The 12391-nt window shown below is 37.2% G+C and overlaps 1 pseudogene; it reads right to left on the bottom strand.

The window, feature by feature from the left end:
- Window positions 1-5286: 5286 nt before the first annotated feature.
- On the bottom strand, window positions 5287-5405 carry LOC148518807 (5S ribosomal RNA; annotated as a pseudogene).
- Window positions 5406-12391: the final 6986 nt, after the last annotated feature.

The following is a 12391-nucleotide window of genomic DNA, read 5'->3' as shown; positions in this document are numbered from 1 at the left end:
CTCTATTCATAGTCCTGCTGGATGGTATAGCTTATCGTTTTTTAAATTGATCAGGCACCTCTTGCATTGTTGCATTTGGGTATTTAATTTTTCAAGCCAGGGGCTACTGGTATCCTGGAGCAGCACAGATGGTGTAATGGTTGGCATTACTGCCTCACTGCACTGAGGTGATGGGCTCCATTCCCACAATGGCCCTAACTGTGTGGAGATTGTATATTCTCCCTGTGTTTGCGTGGGTTTCCACCCACACTCCAAAAATATACTGGTAGGTTAATTGGCTCCCAACAAAATTAACTCTCCTGTGAATGTATGTGAGCATGTGACAGGGAATATAGATTGTAAGCTCCACTGGGGCAGGGACTGATGTGAATGGCCGAATATTCTCTGTAAAGTGCTGCGGAATATGTTTGCGCTATATAAATAACTGGTAATAAATAAATAATAAATAAGGTTGTCTTGTAGGTTGTCTCAAATGTATTCATATTTTTATTCAGATTTAAGTCTCTTATTGACTCTTAAATTGAATTAATATGAAAATAACATCTGCACTAAGATAGCAGCTAATTTAACCCCTCAGTTTAGTCAGTGTCACCCCCACACTTCCATATGATCAAACAAAAAAGAAAAGTCACGAAAAGGTCTTCCAGCACTAAATCAAAAAAGTAAATATACGGATGGTGCTCTTAATGTGGTGTTTGAAGGTTGGCAATTCCACTTGAATGCTTCAGTATTTTATGGTCACCTTTAAAACATAGTAAAAACAACTTTCATTAATGAAATATATCGATCCCAAATGAATATATAGATGACAATACTGGCTCTCCTACCAGATATGATGGTCCATATTTTTAAGGTAGAAAAATAAGCTTCAGAGGGGAGGGTAAACAGCCCACAGCATCAATGTAACTATTGATGGTATATCCACCTTAGATGCCATATGCCATAAAAATAAATTATCTCCAATAGTGTAAAACTGTATTTATTACAACCAAAGATGTACAAACAAATGAATGCAGTGCACTCTTAACAATTTCAGTGGTCTACTAGATGAAATCAGTGGAAAAAAGGCAATTGGTAAAGATGCTTACTCAGGCATTCCCAGAGGTACCAATCAGCAGGTCGGTAAAGGTTCACTGCACTCCTGTAGAAGAACAAGAATTTGTATATTGTGATGTACAGAGAAAGAGATAAGATATAACTTTTATTACATATATTAAAATGCTGTTAATTAAAATGACTGCAAAATAATACAAAAAAATGTGAATAAAGATAGAAACTGTGATTAAAATTAATAACTGTGTGCAGGAATGCCACTATAAGTGTCTCTTTATTATATTCTACATTGTATTGGGGAGTTTATATTTTATTATGAGATTAGAGTGAAAGTGACAAACATTTGAAATCTTGTTGCAAATAAATTAAGTGGTAGCACCCCCTAGCCTAGTACACGTATATTTATGTTCTGCAGTCCCCCTTCTGCCCGCTCTCAGTCATGGAAACTCTGATCTTGCAAATTTGGGTCTCCCGTGGGTGTGCCCCCATATGACAGCATTATTGCCAGGACACAGAAATCTTGTAGCAGGGGGTATTCACATTCTGCCTGTCATTTTGTTGGAGCCATACCGGTCATGACCAATTTGGCAGGGAACAGAACATGATTAAGATTACATATCTACAATATAAAAACATTTTTGTTACAAATACTTTTTATAAACTTTTTGCTTAAACACAATATGTAACCGCTGGGAAGAATAGTCCCACATTGTTACTGGTAAAACATACTAAAAAAGGCCATTTATGACTGGAATATGCACACCTAAAAAACATATATATATAAAACGCAAATCAGCTCCCAAAATTAAACTGATCTCAAGAAAAAAAAAAATCCCATATGAATGTAAAATCTTAAAATTCCATATAAACATTAAAATCTGTTTTTTTAAAAAAAATTCTATAAAAACCATTTGAGCTCAAATCTTTATGCAGGCCCAGTGGTATAAGGGTTTTAAAATAAAAAATAAAGTGCTTCTCTTTCTGAGCTAACCGTTCAGTTATATCATTCATTCTTGCTCCTGCAGTAACCTTTATCAGCCCATAAGTTTTAAATGTGTTTAGTCTCAATTATGGACTTCTTTAAAATGTGCAGATAACGCTTGTAATTGTGTGTCAAGGCCTTTCCGGATATTCCCGCGGGTTTTCACTAATGCAAACTTAAAGGGGTCTATATAGAACTTATTGCAGGAACATTGTATTCCATAGATTATATTATTGAAATGACAAGTAATAAATTCTTTGATCACACAGTTTTCCTCATTGATATCTAATTCTGTCTTTTTATTTCTAAAATTGTTAGGAATGGTCCTACAGCCTATACAACACCCACATCTAAAAAATCCTTCTAAAGATATGACTGTTTGGGGGGTGAAGCACAAAAGCTCCTAACTAATTTAGGGGTCTATGTACTAAGCAGTGAAAAGTGATAAGTCTGTGATAAGGTGCCAGCCAGTCAGCTCCCAACTGTCATTTTTCAAAAACAGCCTGTGAGATGGCAGTTGGGAGCTGATTGGCTGACACCTTATCACTTTCTTATCACTTTTCACTGCTTAGTACATAGACCCCTTAGATTTAAGGTTTGGAGCTCTCATATGGGGGATTTTTGCAAATTTTTACCAATAATGGGATCTTTCCTCAATAAATTCCAATGTTTCTTTAGGATCTTTCTCACTTGATGGTGTTGTGAATTTTAATTAGGGATAAATGCTGATTTGAAACAATCATCTTTCACAATGGATTTATCTTTTGATCCTTTGATAAGATTTTTCTATCCAAATTAGAATTTGACTCTAATGATGTAGCCAAATCCTGTTCCTAATACCCATAAGACATAAAACAATCTTTCATTTCTTAAGCTTGTTTTATAAAAATGTTCTGTTCCGAACAGTTTCTTTTTAAATGTTCAAACTGGCCCATTGGAATGGAATTCAGCAAGGTTCTATGATGGCAACTATTCTTGTCTATGTAGGCTCTTGAGTCAGTTGGTTTTATGTATTTTTTTGTATTTTTTGTTTTTATACAATTTTCTTATATATAAATAGTAAGATCAAAAAAATCCACTCTGTCTTTACTTTTATTAAAAGTGAGTACTATATTTCTGTAATTGTTATTTAGGGAAGAGCAAAAGGCATTAATACTCTACCCCCCCTTCCATGATGTCATATATACATATGCCAGGACACTTGGTTCACCCAAAATTGATTGTTAAGCCAAACGGATTCGGTCTCCCACAATCCCATAAAAATGTTAGCGTAACTTGGGGCAAATCTAATGCCCATAGCGGTGCCCCTCTTTTGAATAAAAAACTTGTCTTTAAAAATAAAATAATTGTTAAAGGATAAAACTGATACCCCTCTATTAAACTCATGAAGACTAATTTCAATAGTGGATGTATCAAGACTGTTTTTGACTGTGTCTATTCCCTGTTGATGGTCAATTATAGTGTATAGAGAACTTACATCAGCCACTACAAGATAGTAATCATTATTTCATTTAACATCATCTAAAAAATTCAATGAACTGCTGTCAAAGAAAGATCAATGAACTGCTGTCAAAGAATCCACTCCAGAAATAATCGGTCTTCCCAGAGGATGTACTGGATCTTTGTGAATCTTTAGCAAGATATATATACATATAATGGGGATGACGGATTCTCAGAAAAAAGTTGTTTACATTCTGTGTATGTCAAAACACCTTTTTTGTTTTATTTATCAATAGTTTTTAATTGGAAATTTTTTTATTTGGTCACCCCTCATTTTCTGATAGGTGTCCTTACCCCCTAATTGCCTATATATCTGATTCATAGTAATCCAAATTAAGGATTAAAATTCTCCCCTCCCGCCCTTATACGCTGGTTTAATTACCAAACTTTTAATGTCATTGAGAGTTTTCAAAGCTTTTCTCTCTTTTATGGTGAAATTTCACTTAATTTTAGACTTTAAGTTTTTCCAAATAATCTATAACTAAAACAATAAAAGTTTCTAATAATTCCCCTTAAGATGTGCAGGATAAAATGTGGATTTTGGTTTAAAAACAGTCTTATCCTAGGCCACTTCATTTGAATTAGTTTTCAGTTTAAAGAATATTTTTAATGTTAATTTCCTTAGAAATTTTGTTTCTACTATTAATTCCTATTTAACCTCTATACCATAAAGTCACTATTTAGTGTTGCATACGCATATGAAATAATCACTTTCCAGACTTTGTGTGGTCCCACAGCACAAAAGTTAATATTCACATAAAAGCAGATAGTTACACGCCTTGATCTATAATACAATTAGTGCAAAGGTTATATAATATACAAGGTATAGTCGATACATACGCATGTGCTCTGGATCCAGATTTCCCGCAATCAACTATGAAACATCCATCAACAGAAAAAGAAAGATGACTAACTAATCAGATCCAGGGTGCTTGCATATAAACCCTTGCAGAGATAGGCAAAACAAAAGAAAAAGTTGGCATAATCCCATTGGTTCTTCCTCCTGGTTCTTCTGTTACGATGTAGTTCATAGGTCAGTTTGTATTGTAATAGTTCAGCCTCCAACAGCTCTTTGTGTCCATTTTCCCACCGGAGAAAAAGTCAAAACTGGCTAATAAACATTGCATTGCAGGGTACATTTCAATGCCTATCTCTCTATGATCCATAATTTGCAGATGCGTGTTGCGATCTCCTTGCCGATGGAACCGGAGATCTGTAAATAAACAGTGGTTTAGAATAGCACCAAACACGGTCTGCTTATCATGTACTAAACCATAGATATCAAAAATATGTATTTCACAATAGAATTGATAAGTAAATCCTCTAATTGGAACCTTTTTGTGTAAGTATGCAATGTGTCAGTGTGGGGATATTGCGAAAAGACGCTAGTATGCCTTGTGCGTCTACGTGTTTGTGGAGTACACCATGGTATGTGCTTTGCGGGTTTGTTCATATTATATGTATTTATTAGAAAAAGAAAGAGTAAGTCTATTCTTGGGGCACACTTATATATGAATTCTTAAGATTGAAATAAAATATAACTTTTAATATTAATAGTAAAATATATACCAGGTACACATAAGGTCATAGGCAAACATATTAAAAGATAATTTCTGCAAAGTACCCCACATATACAATTTAGTATAACAATAATTGTGTTAGAGTGCAGATATTGCAATAAATACCATAGGTATTGGTATATAGGCTACACAGTGCGCAGTCCTATGATCCCCATTAAGCAGTACAATATCTATCTACAGAACCTGGTATTCCTGAGTGGTCCCCCACAACAGTACTAACCAGGCCTACCACTGGATCGCTTCCAAGATCAAACGAGTTTGGGCATAGTCAGTGAAGTATGACTGTAGATTATCGCTACTGAAAATATATGGGGATTCACTTATGCACACGGTCTGAGCCTATTTAAAAAATGTAGGACTACTCTCAAAAGAGAGGTCCAGTTAATAATCAGTTGCTATCAAGACAGGTGGTGCATAAGCATACCTTCCTTGTGATGCAATCAATTGACACATATAGCATAACCATGTATAGATTGTAACTTTAAGACAGCATCACATAGGTAACTTATCACAAATCATACTTAGTTCCAAGTATACAGAATAGGAACTCTACACAATAACAAAGCCTGACAGAACACATAATATACAATCACCCCATAAACATAGAATATCAATTTTTTATATAAATTATGGTGGCTGCATAAATATGCTAATCCAAATGGTTCTCCTATTATCAGATATTTCTCTATCAATGAATATATTCCACCAGGAAATGCTCAGGACTTCCAAATTGGGCTGCAATTGAGTATAGTAGCAGGCACCCTCATTAACCTGGTATATAATAGGAATCACAGAGAGTACAAAAGAAGGGGGGTTTTATCAGCCATACATAGGAAACGAGCTGAATCACAGGAGTAGGTCATATCCCCAAAATGCTAAAAAGAAAAATAGGAGATAGCAATTGGAAAAGAAAACTGACAGGCTAAGCCTGAACAAATCTATCTGGCTGACCAGACACAATCATCTGTCAGCTTATACGTTACCAGTGTGAGGTACAGTGGAGCCCAGTCCGTGCACTGACTGGGTTATCCTTGACATCAGCAGAGTCTCATATGTAAACAAAGGACGCGTGTTTCGCCCGCATTGAGGCTTGATCACCTCGTGATGTGATCAAGCCTCAATGCGGGCGAAACGCGGGTTATTTATGCAGCCACCATAATTTATATAAAAAATTGATATTCTATGTTTATGGGGTGATTGTATATTATGTGTTCTGTCAGGCTTTGTTATTGTGTAGAGTTCCTATTCTGTATACTTGGAACTAAGTATGATTTGTGATAAGTTACCTATGTGATGCTGTCTTAAAGTTACAATCTATACATGGTTATGCTATATGTGTCAATTGATTGCATCACAAGGAAGGTATGCTTATGCACCACCTGTCTTGATAGCAACTGATTATTAACTGGACCTCTCTTTTGAGAGTAGTCCTACATTTTTTAAATAGGCTCAGACCGTGTGCATAAGTGAATCCCCATATATTTTCAGTAGCAATAATCTACAGTCATACTTCACTGACTATGCCCAAACTCGTTTGATCTTGGAAGCGATCCAGTGGTAGGCCTGGTTAGTACTGTTGTTGGCGACCACTCAGGAATACCAGGTTCTGTAGATAGATATTGTACTGCTTAATGGGGATCATAGGACTGCACACTGTGTAGCCTATATACCAATACCTATGGTATTTATTGCAATATCTGCACTCTAACACAATTATTGTTATCCTAAATTGTATATGTGGGGTACTTTGCAGAAATTATCTTTTAATATGTTTGCCTATGACCTTATGTGTACCTGGTATATATTTTACTATTAATATTAAAAGTTATATTTTATTTCAATCTTAAGAATTCATATATAAGTGTGCCCCAAGAATAGCCTTACTCTTTCTTTTTCTAATAAATCTGTTATATTTAGGCTGTGGGAGCACCACCAACATAAACTTATGATGTATAAATTATTCATGGATATGGATGGTTGTTTAAATTAATTCTAGTTATGGTTCTGTGCGGAATCTTCCCTGTTTACATATTATATGTAGTAATAAATGTACGTATTTGTATAATGAGGACTTTTAACCTGGAGCAGTGGCAGACACACAACGCTAATAATCATAACAGCGCTGTACACGGGGTATCGTACAGTCACTGTGCATCTTGTATATTATATGTATGATTTAATGTGCGTATGGGGTATGGTAGGACTTTTAACAATATGTGGTAGCAATGTAATCGCACAATGCTAATAATAGCATATTAGCATCGCACACAATGGTTTCGGGCTGACGACGCAAGATGTAGTCATCAGGGGCAAATTAAAATGGCATCATGCAGATATTGTTACAATTTAGGTCTCAGCCAATCATCTCGCTTTGACAGTCCACCCTTTGATAGCAAACCCCACGCTATCACACTCTGGTCTTAAATTTATTTTTAGCCTTACACTATGCCATATTATTTAATGTTATATTATGGGATGGCACAAGATGGTTCTTAAACCATCAATGTGTCAATGGGAGGGACATAAACTACACTTATATGCACACCGCGGATCTTGGAAGATCATGGGAAAGATGTGGGGATGCACCTAACCTATAAAGGAAGTCTTGAATTGGATAGGGACTTACATTATTTAAGATGTTTAAAAATAACATTTCATAATACATTTCATGCATGGTTAAATCTATACATCATCTGATGGTACATTCTAGTTCAGGGTTGTAATGCCGTTCTTCATTCACCTCAGTATTCATATTGTTACTACTGACCACCATCATAATTTCATTCTTTTGATTAACTTTAGCATTACATTTTCCACATTTCAACACAGCAGGAACACACCTGACACATAAGCCAATTACTAAGATGACAACCAATATAAGGATCAGGAGTTTACCTATACTAGCAACCATTTCCTGGACCCACTCTCCTAGGCTGGAGAACCATTTCACTTGGTTTAACCAAGAAACCCATTCTTCTACCTGCTCCTCTACTTCAGCCACTGAAGCATTATGGTTCATCAAAAATTCCCATTTCAGCTGCAGAATTTCATCCATCTTCCAGTCTATCACCTCCTTGGGGTCACTAGTATCATTTGTGATGTATGTGCAACACTTTACACCAAATTGGGTGGCCAAAGTTACACAATACCCTCCAGTGACAGCTGTTAAATAATTTAACACTAGCCTATGTTGCACAAGTTCTTTCTTATAAGCTTGCAACTCCCTACCTGAATACCTAAACGTGTCATCATACATCTTGGTAATATTATCTATTAACTTGGCAAGATCTTTAATATACCTGAAATTTAGAGTACACGAGCGATCCTGGTGGGATCCAATGCTACTAAAACTTGAAAGCCAGTTGTTTCACTGATCAATTGTGTGGCTTTATGTACATCACCAGGTATCATGTTTCTCTTGTCACGGTGTTCATAATGCATATGAAGATATGGGGATGGTGTGTTTTTATGTATACCAAGCATTTCACCATGTGTAAGGGTCATAACTTCTGGAACTACTCTTCCTAGCTAGCATAAACCTTATGAACTCTGAGAGAGCCACTTATACGCTTTCCTTCCACATATAAAATACACATCATTGGGGAGTACATAAGGGATAGTAAACATCATTTTCATCACACACATTTCCCTTGCAAGTGATCCTATTTCAGGTTCTCCCATTTGACTCATACAAGTTTCTGGTTGTAATACCTTGGCACAATACCCTTCTGGTACCCTAACAACCATTTCTTTGGTGGAACTTAGTGTATATTTATACCGGAAGTGTCTTCCACCTAGTCTAATTGTGCGTAAAAGTTCAAGATTCATAGGTTAATTATCAGCTCTTAGTGAGAAGGTCATCGTCTGGTTATTCCTCATCACCTCCCAACTTCCTGGTTTATTGAAGTTGGTGATGTTCAAACATAAAAGTGATCTATCTACTTGGTACTGGCGGAGTTTAAAATGAGGTGGTTTGGACTTAAGAAATTTCCCATCCAGTGCATCCCCTCTTTGCAATTCTAAAACCTCAGAGACATTCAATTGGAATGGCACAAACCCTACATTATGTTGTCCTTGAGGCACGTGAGAGCATGCCCAAAAGTCAGTTTGGTTTAAAACTTTGCCCACCATGGTATGATCCTCTAAAGGAAACCCACCCCAATATGGGTTATTTTTAGGCTGGCACCGTTGGATGCATCTCTCATCGACTAGGGACCCACAAAACTCACACATACAATAATTTTCAGATGATAGACCTTCACACTGTCTCTGAGTTTCCAAAGTAACAGATCTCTTAACAATTACTGTAATGGGTTTGGTCAGATACACCCCTGATTGGTTTAGCACTCCTTCTCCCAACTCCACTCCATCAATATCACCATCAGCTCTCCTCTCCGTCACAGAAACCAGAAATCCCGAAACAAACTAGGATGATGAAAACTCTGGAGGAAGACACAAATGTAACCCCAGCATACCACTCCATTGCTGGATCAGGGATCTACAAATTTATTTAGCTTGGGTGTCTCACTGCAACTTTTAACCCTCCTGGAACAGACTCGCAATTGACAGGTCTGTTATCTGCCTCGACTCCGCCTTGTCTCTCTACCGGTTGGTTGACCTTCTTACAGTGAGTGGAATGGACCCAGGTATCTCTCTCTCTGCCACTTTCAAGGAAGTTGTACTCATCAGCAACACTTGATACAGACCTTCCCACTGATCTGTCAAACAACCTGAACGCAAGAAATTTCTGATCATAGCAAATTCTCCAGGTTCAACATCATCAGTTTGTTTCTGGCATATCATGTGACAATTCCAGTTTCTGCTGTTGCTGCTTCAACTGTTTACTCATTGTTATATGATACCTTGCAGTAACCTCATTGTTACTTTTCAAATCTTCCTGCGGACTTATTATCAAATGAGGTTGTCTATCAAACAGTATTTCAAAGGGGGACAGATTGAGGGGGGATCTAGGAGTTGTCCAGATACTATGAAGGACAAGTGGTAGTGCTTCTGGCCACCCCAGTCCAGTTTCTGCCATGATCTTACTTAATTTATTTTTACTAGTACCATTCATCTTCTCCACCTTGGCACTGGCTTGCGGTCGGTAATACCCATCAACTTACACATGTTCTGGAAGACATCACCTGTGAAATGAGTACCCGTATCACTTTCAATAATTCTAGGGATACCGTATCTGCATATAAACTCCTGAACAATATTTTTAGCAGTGAACGCAGCAGTATTAATGGCTGCTGGGTATGCCTCTACCCAGTTAGAAAATACATCTGTACAAACTAATACATACTTGAGATTCCTGCAGGGTGGTAATTGGATGAAATCAATTTGTATTACCTGAAAAGGTCCGTTTGTCAAAGGAATATGGGATGACTCGGTTGGTATTGTTTTTCCAACATTCTTCCTCAAGCATGTCAAACAGGTCATTGCCCTCTTTTCGGCTTGGGAAGAAAAACCTGGTGCACACCAATATGCCCTGACCAACTTGCACATACCCTGCTTTCCCAGGTGAGTCAGACCGTGCGCTGCCTCAGCCAAGCTCGGGTAGTATGCCTTTGGTGCCACCGGCTTACAGGTACCTTGTCCTTCTCTCCAGAATCCAGAGGCCTCTTGCCCACATCCCTTAGATCTCCAGACTGCCTTTTCCTGAATGGAACACAAATTTTGCATCTCAATTAATTTCTGCATATTAATCGTTTGGAAAACCATCATCATCTGATTAGTTGGCATGTTCACTCTTAAGTCTGCTGCCCATTTGGCAGCTTTGTCTGCCCTGTTATTGCCCAGTGACACCGGATCATCTTCACAGGTATGGGCTTTACACTTAATGACGGCTACTGCTTTAGGCATTTGGATAGCTGTCAATAGTCCTTTTATAGGTTTTGAGTGTGCGACTGGTGTGCCTGCTGCTGTCATAAAATTTCTTAGACACCATAGAGCACCAAAATCATGTACTACTCTGAAGGCATACCTAGAGTCAGCGTAGATATTAGCAGATTTGCCTTTTGCTAATTCACATGCTCTCCTTAGTGCCACCAGCTCTGCCACTTGGGCTGAGTAAGGTGGATCAAGGGGTTCGGCTACTATGATTTCATCATCATTTACAACAGCATAACTTGTAGATAACTCTCCAGTGTCAGTTTGTCTATGACAACTCCCATCCGTGTAAAATGTCACATCCACATTTTGTAAAGGTGTATCACGTATGTCAGGTCTTGCAGTAAAAGGTCTAATTTAAATATTCCATACAATCATGTGCATCAGTATACCTGCAAAATTCACCTTCCACCAGTGACTCACCTCTCTCCACCCTGTGTGCATCCTGAGGCACATATGATAAATACGTTGCTGGGTTTAACGTACTGCACCGTTTGATGGTGATGTTTGCAGGTGCTATTAGAGCTAGTTCCCATTTTGTGAACCTAGCTGAGGAAACATGTCTAGTTTGGGCAGAATTCAGTAAAAACAAAAGGAAGGCAAAGAATATTGTCCCCTATATGGCGCACATTAATATAGGTATATGGTTGATAATAAAAACTTAACATTTATTAGATATACTTTAACAAATGTCCCTCTATCTCTAGGACAAAATGCAGTGCGAAATATTGCTTAAAATATAGAAAGATAGTGATAAGAAAAAATATTAAAGAATGTGTATTAAAACAAAGTTATCCCCGCAGTGTGTGTGTGTGTGTGTGTGTGATTATTCCAACGGAATAGAGACAGGGATATTATGGTTAAACTATTGACTCACCTAAGTAAATTATAACATCTTAATGGGTACAGGTGGGATGAAGTCTCACATTGAGATATCTGTATACACATATCACAATTGCACCAATCAATATATATTCCTCATTCATTAAAGAGTGAAAGTGATATGGTACTTTTGAATGTGAATCTAGATATTGATAAGAGGATTACACCTGTGTCCAGTCGGTAAAAAGACTTCCCATCCTGTTTGGTACTCTGATGGTATAGCTATATTTAATAGGCTCAATTTTATAATCATTATTCTCAAAACAGCCTTATATATAATCTTATATCACAGTATCAATTTGGATTGATAGTCCCAGAAGCCACTATCTGAGCATCATAAGGTGGGTATATTATGGCTTTGTAATGAGATTCTCACTTCGGTGACATTATACAAGGATGTTTATATAGGGGGTGTGTTTGCATCCACCAATTAGATCACAGTTTGTCCCATTTCTTGATGTTTACATAATAGTGCCCGAGAATCATGTGTTTATGCACACTG

This window comes from Taudactylus pleione, unplaced genomic scaffold (genome assembly GCF_031769625.1).
Source record: "Taudactylus pleione unplaced genomic scaffold, aTauple2 ptg000198l, whole genome shotgun sequence".
NCBI classification, from domain to species: Eukaryota; Metazoa; Chordata; class Amphibia; order Anura; family Myobatrachidae; genus Taudactylus; species Taudactylus pleione.
Note: the sequence above shows the minus strand (reverse complement) of the source record. Positions and strands in the feature narration are given on the sequence as shown.